We start from the raw sequence: 10,237 nt of genomic DNA, 5'->3' as shown, positions 1-10,237 counted from the left end.
TGGGTCTTATTGGAAAGTTTCATACTTTTGTTTTAATATAGGTTTTTTTTTTTTTTTTTTTTTCAGTTTAGCACAACCCTTAGAATGTTTTTAAGGGAGAGTCGGTGCCTTGGTCAAAACAGCACAGTGGGTCTTATTGGAAAGTTTCATACTTTTGTTTTGCCCTAAATGTTCTAATGAATCAAATTTTAGGCTCAGTCTCAACTTGCCAATGAGGATGGATTTTTCTAAATGAAGGAGATTGGAATAAAAATGATCAGATGAGGGAGAAAAGAAATACAGAGAAGACTGTAAAAGCTGGAACTTGTGTAAGGCAGAAAACCTGTCAGAGAAGGAAAGCTCAAATATTTTCCTGTAATAGACAGAAATTGAAAAATGGTCAGACTGCACTCTGTCAAAGGCGGAGAACTTGTGAGACCCAGAAAAACAAAGGAGTCTATCAAGTTCTATTTTTCACAGGTTTCATTGTACCTTGGTTTTTGGCTTTTCAACTGAATCTGCATGTTAGTAAGGCAGTATAAATATATATGATGCATGGAATATAATTTATAGAATCTATACCCCTGTACCTTTTGATGAAGAGTATGGACTTTGGAATTCTATAGGCCTGGCCTTAAATTCTTAAATTCTAAGCTTTTCCATTTAATAATTTTGTGAGACAAATTATGGAAATTTTCACAGCCTCAGTTTTCTTATCTATAAAATAGGGTAATGTTTGCAACTTCCATTACTTAGATGACTCATTTTGCCTTTTCTGATGTTCATTTCACTGTTGATTGTAAAAATCTGGGTGATCTGTTGGAGTACGCTGTGGCCTCAGGTGCAAGCACTATTTAAAAATCATAGCAGATGAAAGTAAGGAAAGTGAATAAAAACTGAGTAAAACTACTATTAATTTGGCATTTTATAAGCAAGTTCTCTCTGGCAGTCAATTTGTGCTGTCTTTGAAAGTAGCCCAACTTTTCATTTTTACTTTACTTTTTTACATCTCAATCTTTCGTGACTTAAAACTGATGACATCTGAATATTTCCCAAGCAGTTACTACATATTTATGAAGGACAGTTAATCTGTGGAAAGGTAGAGTGAAAAATCATAAAATTTTAGAGCTGAGTGACTTTTGGGCTCATGTAATAGTACCTGCCAATGGTACAGTTGAGGAAATTGAGATTCAGGCAAGTTATGCTGCTTTTCCAGCATCAAATATTAACAATAATAATGAAAAGCAGTTACTGCAAAAGCTCTTACACAGTAAAAGAGCTCTTAGATGGGTCCACTCTGTCCCATATAATGGTGAGGTTTGGGACCAGGTGATATTGTCTTTTACTTGCTTGTTTTCCTCAGGGCATCAGTGACCCTCTGGATGTGCAGGAAGAACTTTTTCCATAGGTCCCAGTAAACAGGTTGTCAAATAATGTCTGGGGCACAGATAAGTGCACTTCCTACCCAACAGCAACAATGAGCACACAGTATGTTTGTTATGGATAGGATGGTCCCCACTGGACACAGAGGGCCTCAGTCCAGATGATCTGCCCTGCTCACTTAAACAGGCTAGATTATGTGGGAGCATGCTTGGTTCCCAGGAGTATGGGGATGAACAATGGATCCTTGATGGGATGCTTCCATGTAGGTTGGGAAGCCTCTGGAATTTGTCTCATGTCAGCTTGGCATGGCCCATTCTCATCTGATCTTCCCATCTTGAAACTCTTGGGTCTCTCATCCTCCTAGCAGCACCCCATCTCTTCTTTTCCTCAGAGCCCAGGTCATCTGTCTAGACTCCAGTGGAGATTTTTTTTTTTCTCCCATTCAGCACATCCTCCTCCAAATCTATGCTCTATACCCATGAGTCCATCCATTGCCTGGGGCCAGTAATCGACTTCTCATTTCTTCACTTCTACTGTGTCATCCCTTCCTGGAAAAGATGACTATAAATGCTTAATGATTAATGAAGAGAGGCCAAGAGAGTGGAGGGAATTCTGAGAAGGAAGTTGTGTTTGCTTGTATTCCAAAAATAGTATCCTGTCCTCTTTAACACCATCAGCAACAGCAGCAAAACCATTACCATTACTACCTGCATCATCACCACCACCATCAAGCAAGTTCATTTATTGAGGGTTTACCACAAAAGTGTCAAGGCCAAACCAAACCAGTTGTCCTTAAGTTGATTCCAACTCAAGGAGACCCCAGCGTGTATCTCTTGATGGGTTCTAATTTCCAGGCTTTTTGGTTAGCAGCTAAGTCTTTAACTGCTTATAACACCTAGGGACTCCTGTGAAGGTACCAGTCACTATCAAAAGTACCTTATATCATTTAATTTCACAGACTCCCTATTGTGCTGGTTGTATTGTTTTCTCCACTTTGTAAATGAGAAAACAGACTTTCAGGAGTTTGCCTGAAACAATGATTCTGAAGTGAATGCTCCTTTGTCCTTCAGGGAATATTTGGTGATATCTGGAGACATTTTTAACTGTCATGAATGAGATGGTGCTATAGGATATGCATCCTAAAATGTACAGAACAGCCCCCACAATAAATAATTGTTATCCAAACCAAAATGTTAGTAGTGGCAAAGTTGAGAAACCTTGAATATAATATATTTGCAAGTTGGAGACAGTTGTTATCATTAATAAGTGTTGGATTTTTATTGAATGTTTTTACTGCATCCAAATAATCATGTGTTCTTTCTTCATTTATCTGTTTGTATGATGAATTCCAGTAATAAGTTTTTAAATGTTAAAACCAATTTTTCATTCTTGAGATAAATTTATTTAGTCACAGTATGACATCATTTCTGTGAAGATTTTAAGCTTACAAACAAATACTCTTTATTACTATAGACATACACATACGTAGTAAAGATATTGAAAAAAAAAAAAAAGACCATGTAGGTAAGAGATACATAGAGATTATTGAATAATGATTACCACTGCTGTTGAGTTAACATTTAACTTATGCAAAGAATTTGGTCTTTTTTCTTGCTTTCTGATTGAAGAGAGCTCCAGACTACATCTGGGGGTTTATGCTAGTGAGATAACTCAGGAGAGGGCTGGCCAAGCCAGAAACACCCTCCTCAGAGGAAGTGGGTTGGTTCAATCAATCATAACTATCTAATGAAGCCCCAGTAAAGGTTCTGGACTCTGAAGCTCCGTGGGCTTCCTGGTTGGTGAAACTAAGGCATCAGTGTACCTGGTATAGTAGCACATCCTTTTTTGGGATCTGGAAGTTTCACTTTGGAAACACTTCTAGGCTTCACTCTATGTGTCTCTTCATTTGTATAATTTTGCTGTAATAAAAGTATAATTGTAAGTATAATACTTTCTGTGAACCCCAAGCAGTGCTGAGTACCAGCAGATCAGAAGTGAGGAGGCCCTTGTGGAAACCCCAAAGATATAAACCAGGAGATAGAAAGAATCCCCAAATTTGTAGCCAGCAGCTCAGAAATGAGGACTTTCAAGATTGTAGCTGGCATTTAAAATCATGGTCTGACTTGGCAGTCTGGAAGCCTGGGTTCTTTAATTTGTGAGGGCTGGCCTAGCTCCAGGTGGTTAGATCAGATGCAGAAGTGCTACATATGCAATTGGTGTCCAAATGCAAGTGGAACAGAATAGAATTGATTTGATTGCTCCTTACAGTTTGGTGAGAAAAAGGTGAAGTTGGTTTTAATTCCTACTCAAGTGGGAATTAAAGAACTGGAATATAATAGCAAAGTTCTTTAACAGGGTCTTACGCCATTTTATTTCTTTAAAAAATAGGTGTGCAGCACACTGAAACATTTGTTAAATCTGAAGATGTGTACAGTTATGAGGGTTACTGTTGCATTACTTTCCATAATTTTGTATGTTTGAAATACGTCATATTGAGAAACAAAGAAAGAAACAGAAAGAAACGTAACATAACACAAACTGTTAAATAGTAAACAGTAATTAGATGTTAGATCCGGGATTCAGTGTTAGGTATAACTGGTGCTAAGAGTCCAAGCTCTTCTCTTGCTTAATATAAGATGCTGCTTCTACCACAAGGAGCCAACTTCAGGATGAGGTCATAGTGACAAGAGTTTACGGTGTGGAAGGCACTGTTATCAATAGAAGATATGCATTAATATCTTTCTGTTTTGTTTCTCTAGTGCTGCTATAACAAATACTACAAAGATGGCTTTAACAAACAGGAATTTATTCTCTTACAGTTTAGGAGCCTAGAAGTCTGAGTTCAAAGTGCCAGTTCTAGGGGCTGGGTGAAGGCCCCTTGACCTTGGGCTTCAGCTCTGTTTCTTATTTCAGACCCACTAAAGCTACAGTGCTACAGACTCATGCTGCTGCTGGCTGCTGAGGCTGAAAAACCCAAGACCAGCAGGTAAAATTGTACAGTCATAACAAGATGAAATGCCACTGGTTCAAGTCCAGGAACAATCCCAAAATTAGCAGGCAACATGGCAGGCCACTGGATGAAGACTTGGCTAAATGCAGGATCCAACTGTGCCAAAAAGGTAGAGACTATTCTGAAAGCTTCTCCTTATATATTGGAAGCAAGTCATACTCTAAAGGCAGCTACTTAGCTACTCATGACAGATTGTGCCATGGAGTTGATTACCAGTCTCATCAAGGGGACTAACTACAGCCAGCTTCCCAGCCACTCAAACCCATGGCCCAGCCAAGTTGACACACAACTTTAACTACCACACTTCCTAACAAGTCCATAAATAAATATTCTTATTCTCTTCATTTTGTAGATGAACACACTGAAGTACAGGGAAAGCACATGTGATTTACATTATTTTCATTTAGTGTCATTTTTCCTTCTCTTCCTCAGAGGAATGGCTATGAATTGGGATCCCGAGGAACTAAGCAAAATAGCCATGTGTGCACTCTGGGAGTCATCTTTGACAGTGTCTTTTGCTTCATCCCTAAGGAGCTCTGGTGGCATAGTGCCTAAGGCATTTGACTGCTAACCAGAAGGTTGGTGGTTCAAACCTACCAGCCACTCTACAGAAGGAAGACTGGGCAATCTACTTCCGTTAAGATTTAACACCTTGGAAACCCAAAGGAGGTTGCTATGAGTCAGAATCGACTCAATGGCAGTGAGTTGTTTTCTTTTTCTTTTTGTTTTTGCTTCATTCCATATTCTCATCATTGTTCCTCAATTTCTCTTCTACTGCCTGCTCCTCTCTATCTCCGCTACCATTATCCTAATCTTAGTATGAAGTCCATGGGTGATGCAAATGGTGTATATGCTCACCTGCTAACCAAAAGGTTGGAGGTTCAAGTCCACCCAGAAGCACTTCAGAAAAAAAAGTCCTGGATATATACCTCCAAACAATCAGCAATCGAAAACATATCAAACACAGTACTGCTCTGACACACAAGAAGTCCCATGAGTTATAATAGACTCAATGGCAGCTGGTAACTTTGTCCTTCACCTAACAGCTCTCTCCCTATTTATAGTTTTTTCCACTCCTTTTTATCTTCTAAGGAGCTCTGGTGGCTTAGAGGATAAGGCATTTGGCTCTTAACTGGTAGGTTAGTGGTTCAAAACCACCAGCTGCTCTGCAGAAGGAAGATGAAGCAATCTACTTCCATAAAGATTTACAGCCCCAGGAACCTAATGGAGCTCTGGTGGCATAGTGCCTAAGACATTTGACTGCTAACCAGAAGGCTGGTGGTTCAAAGCCACCAGCCACTCCTTTGAAGCAAGGTTGGGCAATCTCCTTCCATAGTGATACTGCCTCAGAAACCCAAGAAGGGGTCACTATGAGTCGGACCTGACTCGACAACAGTGACTTTGGTTTTTGGTACGAGTCAGAATCAACTGGATGACAGTGAATTTGGTTTTGAGTTTTATTTTTCTTCTACGTACAAGCAAAGTGATAGAAATGCAAATTGAACCCCCTAACCCTCCTTCCCTGTACCTTCACGTGGTTCTTAGGATAAGAATAAAACCTTTAATGTAGTTAAAGTTTAATATAGATCTAGCCTCGATGTTTCTACAAGATATTTGTATGTGCTGTAAGAATGTCCAGGGGGTATAGCAGAGCTGACAAGGGACAAGGTTTTTGTGACTTCTTGGCCACAGCCACCTACCTAGAGGGAGAGAGTGGTTGGACCTGTGGGCTCAGAACCATGATCTCAGGGTACATCAAGCTCAATTGGCATAACATACGACACACAAACATTGTTCCACATCCTACTTTAGTGAGTAGCAACTGAGGTCTTAAAAGCTTACAAGTGGCCAACTAGATGCAGTGATGGGTCTCTCCTTGTCCAGACCAAAGAAGAGTGAAGAAAACCAAAGACACATCGAAAAAATTAGTCCAAGAGACTGGTAGACCATGTGATCCTCAGACTATATGACTATGATACCTCAAGATACCATCTATGGTACCCAGCTACCACTGACAACCACTTGGAGGGGGATTGGAGCAGATCTTGGATAGAGTGGGAGAACAATGTGGAACAAAAGTCAAAATAAAAAAAAAAAAAAAAGACCAGATTTACTGGTCTGATAGAGCCTGGTGATACCCCTGAGACTATAACCCCTAGCTACCTTTCAGGTCTGGAGTTGACTTTCAGCCAAATAATAGACAGGCATATGGGCTGAACATTTCCATCAGGCAGATACACTCCTTGGAGTGATCAATCGTGGGAGAACAGAAGGGCAGTGTTTGCTCCAGGAGATAGCTCAGGGAGCAGGAGTGCATGGGAAGGAAGGACACAGGGAAGAGATGACTATGGTGAGGAAGTGGGAAGAGAGCTGTTACATAATGGGGAGTTTCAGTCAATGTCATGAGACAAAATGTGTATGAACTAAAACTCATTTCTGCCAACATGGATCCGATTCATAGTGACCCCTCTTTGGGTTTCTGAGGCAGTATCATTACAGAAATAGGTTGCCCAGTCTTCCTTCTGAGGAGTGGCTGGTAGGTTTGAACCTCCAGCCTTCTGGTTAGTAGTCATGTGCCTTACACGCTACGCTACCAGAGCTCCTAAAGTATGAACTACTGTATGGAAATGAATTTGTTCTGTAAACTTTCACCCAAATCACAATTTAAAATAAATAAATAAATAATATAGGTATAGCCTATCAACACTATTTCATACCAGTTTTTCCTCTGCTTTCTACCCTCTAGCAGATCTGAAAAGCTCCCTTGTACCTCAGGGCCATTTTACACACTGAGTCTTATGCAGAGAAATACCTCAGCATCACTTGGCCCTACTTCCATTCACATCTTATACCCTTAGCCAAGTTGTTGATTCCTGTTCAATGTTTAGTGTTCACATCAAATATTATTTTTTCAGAGAAACCTTCCTGAAACCATTCTAAACTTAACTAGATCTACTTCTATCTATATACCTTCATAGAGGTCAATAATCATTCTTCACTGCTGTTGTTAGTTGCTGCCTTGTTGATTCTGACTCATGGCAACCCCATTTGTGCATAGTGGAACTGCTCAAGAGTTTTCAAGGCTGTGACTTTTTGGAAACAGGTTGCCAGGCCTATTTTCTGAGGAGTGTCTGGGTTAGAACACCAGCCTTTTGATTATCAGTCGAGTTCTTAACTGTTTTCACCACCCAGGGACTCCCAAACATTCTTGATAGCACCTACAATTATAATTAAACAATTAATTAATTTAATGCTTACTAGAATATGATCATAATGATGTTAGCACCATGCCTGTTTTTCTTATGGCTTTGTCCTCAGGTCATGTACAGTGCTCTGGCATATAATAAACCAAAAAACCAAGCTCACTGCCATCAAGTTGATTCTGATTCATAATGACCCCCATTGTATTTCAAAGGCTATATATCTGTACAGATGCAGACTGCTTTATCTTTCTCTGTGGAGCAGCTGTTGTGTTCGAACGGCTTACCTTTTGGTTATCTGGCATGTTATAGGTGTTCAATAGTAAATGGTGAGTAAATGAAAGAATGAATGAATGCATGTGTTATTCTCCATTATGTGGTACTGGACAGGAAGAGGACACAGGTATTCTACCATGTGAGGCATGATTGTGTATCTTGCCAATGCAACAGTGCAAAGATCTGAAGGGTGGCACCAAGTTACTATTATGAGACAAGGTGTGTGGATTCAAACCAACCTGAAAAGCAAGGACATAAAGCATGAGGAACTGTAGGTCAAAGTGGGTGAGGCAGCACCATTTAAACTTGGAATGAACACAGGTATGAAAAGGCCCTGAGCCTGGCGTTGTTCAGTTATATTTGGGGCTCCAATTATGTTTTCACTTGTCAGAACTATTGGTTCCAAAATTTTATCACACATCTGTGAGTGAAAGCTTGCATGCTGCTATGATGCTGAAAAGGTTTCAGTGGAGCTTTTAGTCTAAGACTAGGAAGAAAGGCCTGGTGATCTATTCTGAAAATCAAACAGTGAAAACTTTATGGAAAACAAAGGTCCAGGAGGATGGTGCAGGAGTGAGTAGTGTTTTGTTCCATTGTGCATGGGGTCTCCATGAGATGGGTACTGATTTAATGGGCAGGTAAAAATAACAACAAAAAATCACATCGTCTGAAATTGTTGATTTCATAGTATCTCTTTAACAACATTCTGAATCAGTAAGTGACCAGGGCCAAGAATCTGCAGTAGTAGCAAAGAATGGGGATGGGGCATTGGAAAAAAGAAAAAGAGTTTGAACATCCCTGGCTTGTTAAAATTTTGGAACTAACAAAATCAAAGTGAACATCTTAATGACACTGTGGTGACTGTGTCGGTGGATTACCTTTAGGCAAGAATGATTATGCATTGTTAATACACCAGTGAAATATGTTTATTAATCTGTAGTGCCTGGTAGCTTTTTCTTTTAATTCATACATGACAAAGATTAATATTGATCTATTTTCCCTTGTCTAGATTCAGCCCTCACCAGGTTTAAATACTAATGCTAGCCTTTCATGCTATTACTCTTTCTGAATCAACCTCTAAAACAATAGAAATTGTTATTCCTCAAACCTATAAATCTAGGCATTTTATGTAATTTTTACAAACACAATCATTAGAAGCAGAACTGTTTCTTCAGAAAGAATTTGGGGGAAAAAGAAGGTTGGGTTTTAAAAAAATACTCAAGGTGGAAAATGATGGGGGTACAAAGTGGCTCTAGAAAGGCAGCTTCTTTACAGCAAGAAAATCACTATTTAAAGACATGGTTAAAAAACTAGCCTCTCAGATGACCAATTAGATGATAAAGCTGGCCTCGTCCTGATTTCATTAGCATGTAGCACAGGGTGTCTCCTTAGGGACTTGTATTTTCTTAGTCATGCAGTGCTTCACAGCTGGGCTGAAAATGCTGCCACATTATTTTTGAATACAAGAAACTTGTGATTCCAGACTCTCCCAGGATTTTAACTCTCTTGCCTGAACAGATTGACACAACAACAGATGGTCTACTTGGATCGTTGTGACTACCTTGGATATTAAGGATCAAACTCCTTGGAATAACAACTAGGGCATTAGATTTTATAGAATGGTGTTTAATACCTGTCTACCTGTAGGAATGAATCATATAACTCTATCTTAGAGCTATAAGCTCCTTAAGGGAACACAGTGCTGGGCACTCAGCGGTGCTCATTCAATGCCTGAGGTATGAGATGAATCCATTATGAGAATGCACACTACTGCCTGTTCCTCCATTCTTTGGCTGGCATAGATTAGCTTTCCTGGGAAGCTGACACTAAGACAGAGATTAGGGTCCAGGATTTATATTAGGGAGAGCTGTTGGGATACATACCTGTGGAAGGGAAGGAGAAGAACCATTGAGCAGAGAGAGAAGTTGGGCTGAAGTGTAGCTTTAATGAAGCCTCTGCTGACCCCAGAGGGAGTTGACCCCACAGAGAGCTCTGAACCTACAGGGTCCTTTAGACTGACTCTCTTGATCCTATGTCTGGAATTCTGAGAACTATGAATGTTCTCCAGGTTCAATGTCCCAAGTTGAAGGAAGGAAATGGCTTCAATACCACTGCTTGGACTATCATTGGATGTAGGCTGACCCACAGGACAGTTCTCAGAGATGACTGAGAGCTGACGGCACGCCTGGCAGCTGAGAAATAAACCCTTAATTCTTTTTTTTTTTTATTAGGATTTGGGTGAAGATTTACAGAGTAAATTCACTTTTCATACAGCAGTTCACATATACATTGTCTCATGTCATTGACCAAAATTTACAATGCAGCAGCTCCCCTCCCACTTCCTCCCCATAGTTACCTCCTCCCAGTGTCCATCCCTTCATACTCTTCT

This window comes from Orycteropus afer, unplaced genomic scaffold (genome assembly GCF_000298275.1).
Source record: "Orycteropus afer afer isolate SDZICR_OR568_19922 unplaced genomic scaffold, OryAfe1.0 scaffold00160, whole genome shotgun sequence".
Lineage (NCBI taxonomy): Eukaryota > Metazoa > Chordata > Mammalia > Tubulidentata > Orycteropodidae > Orycteropus > Orycteropus afer.
Note: the sequence above shows the minus strand (reverse complement) of the source record.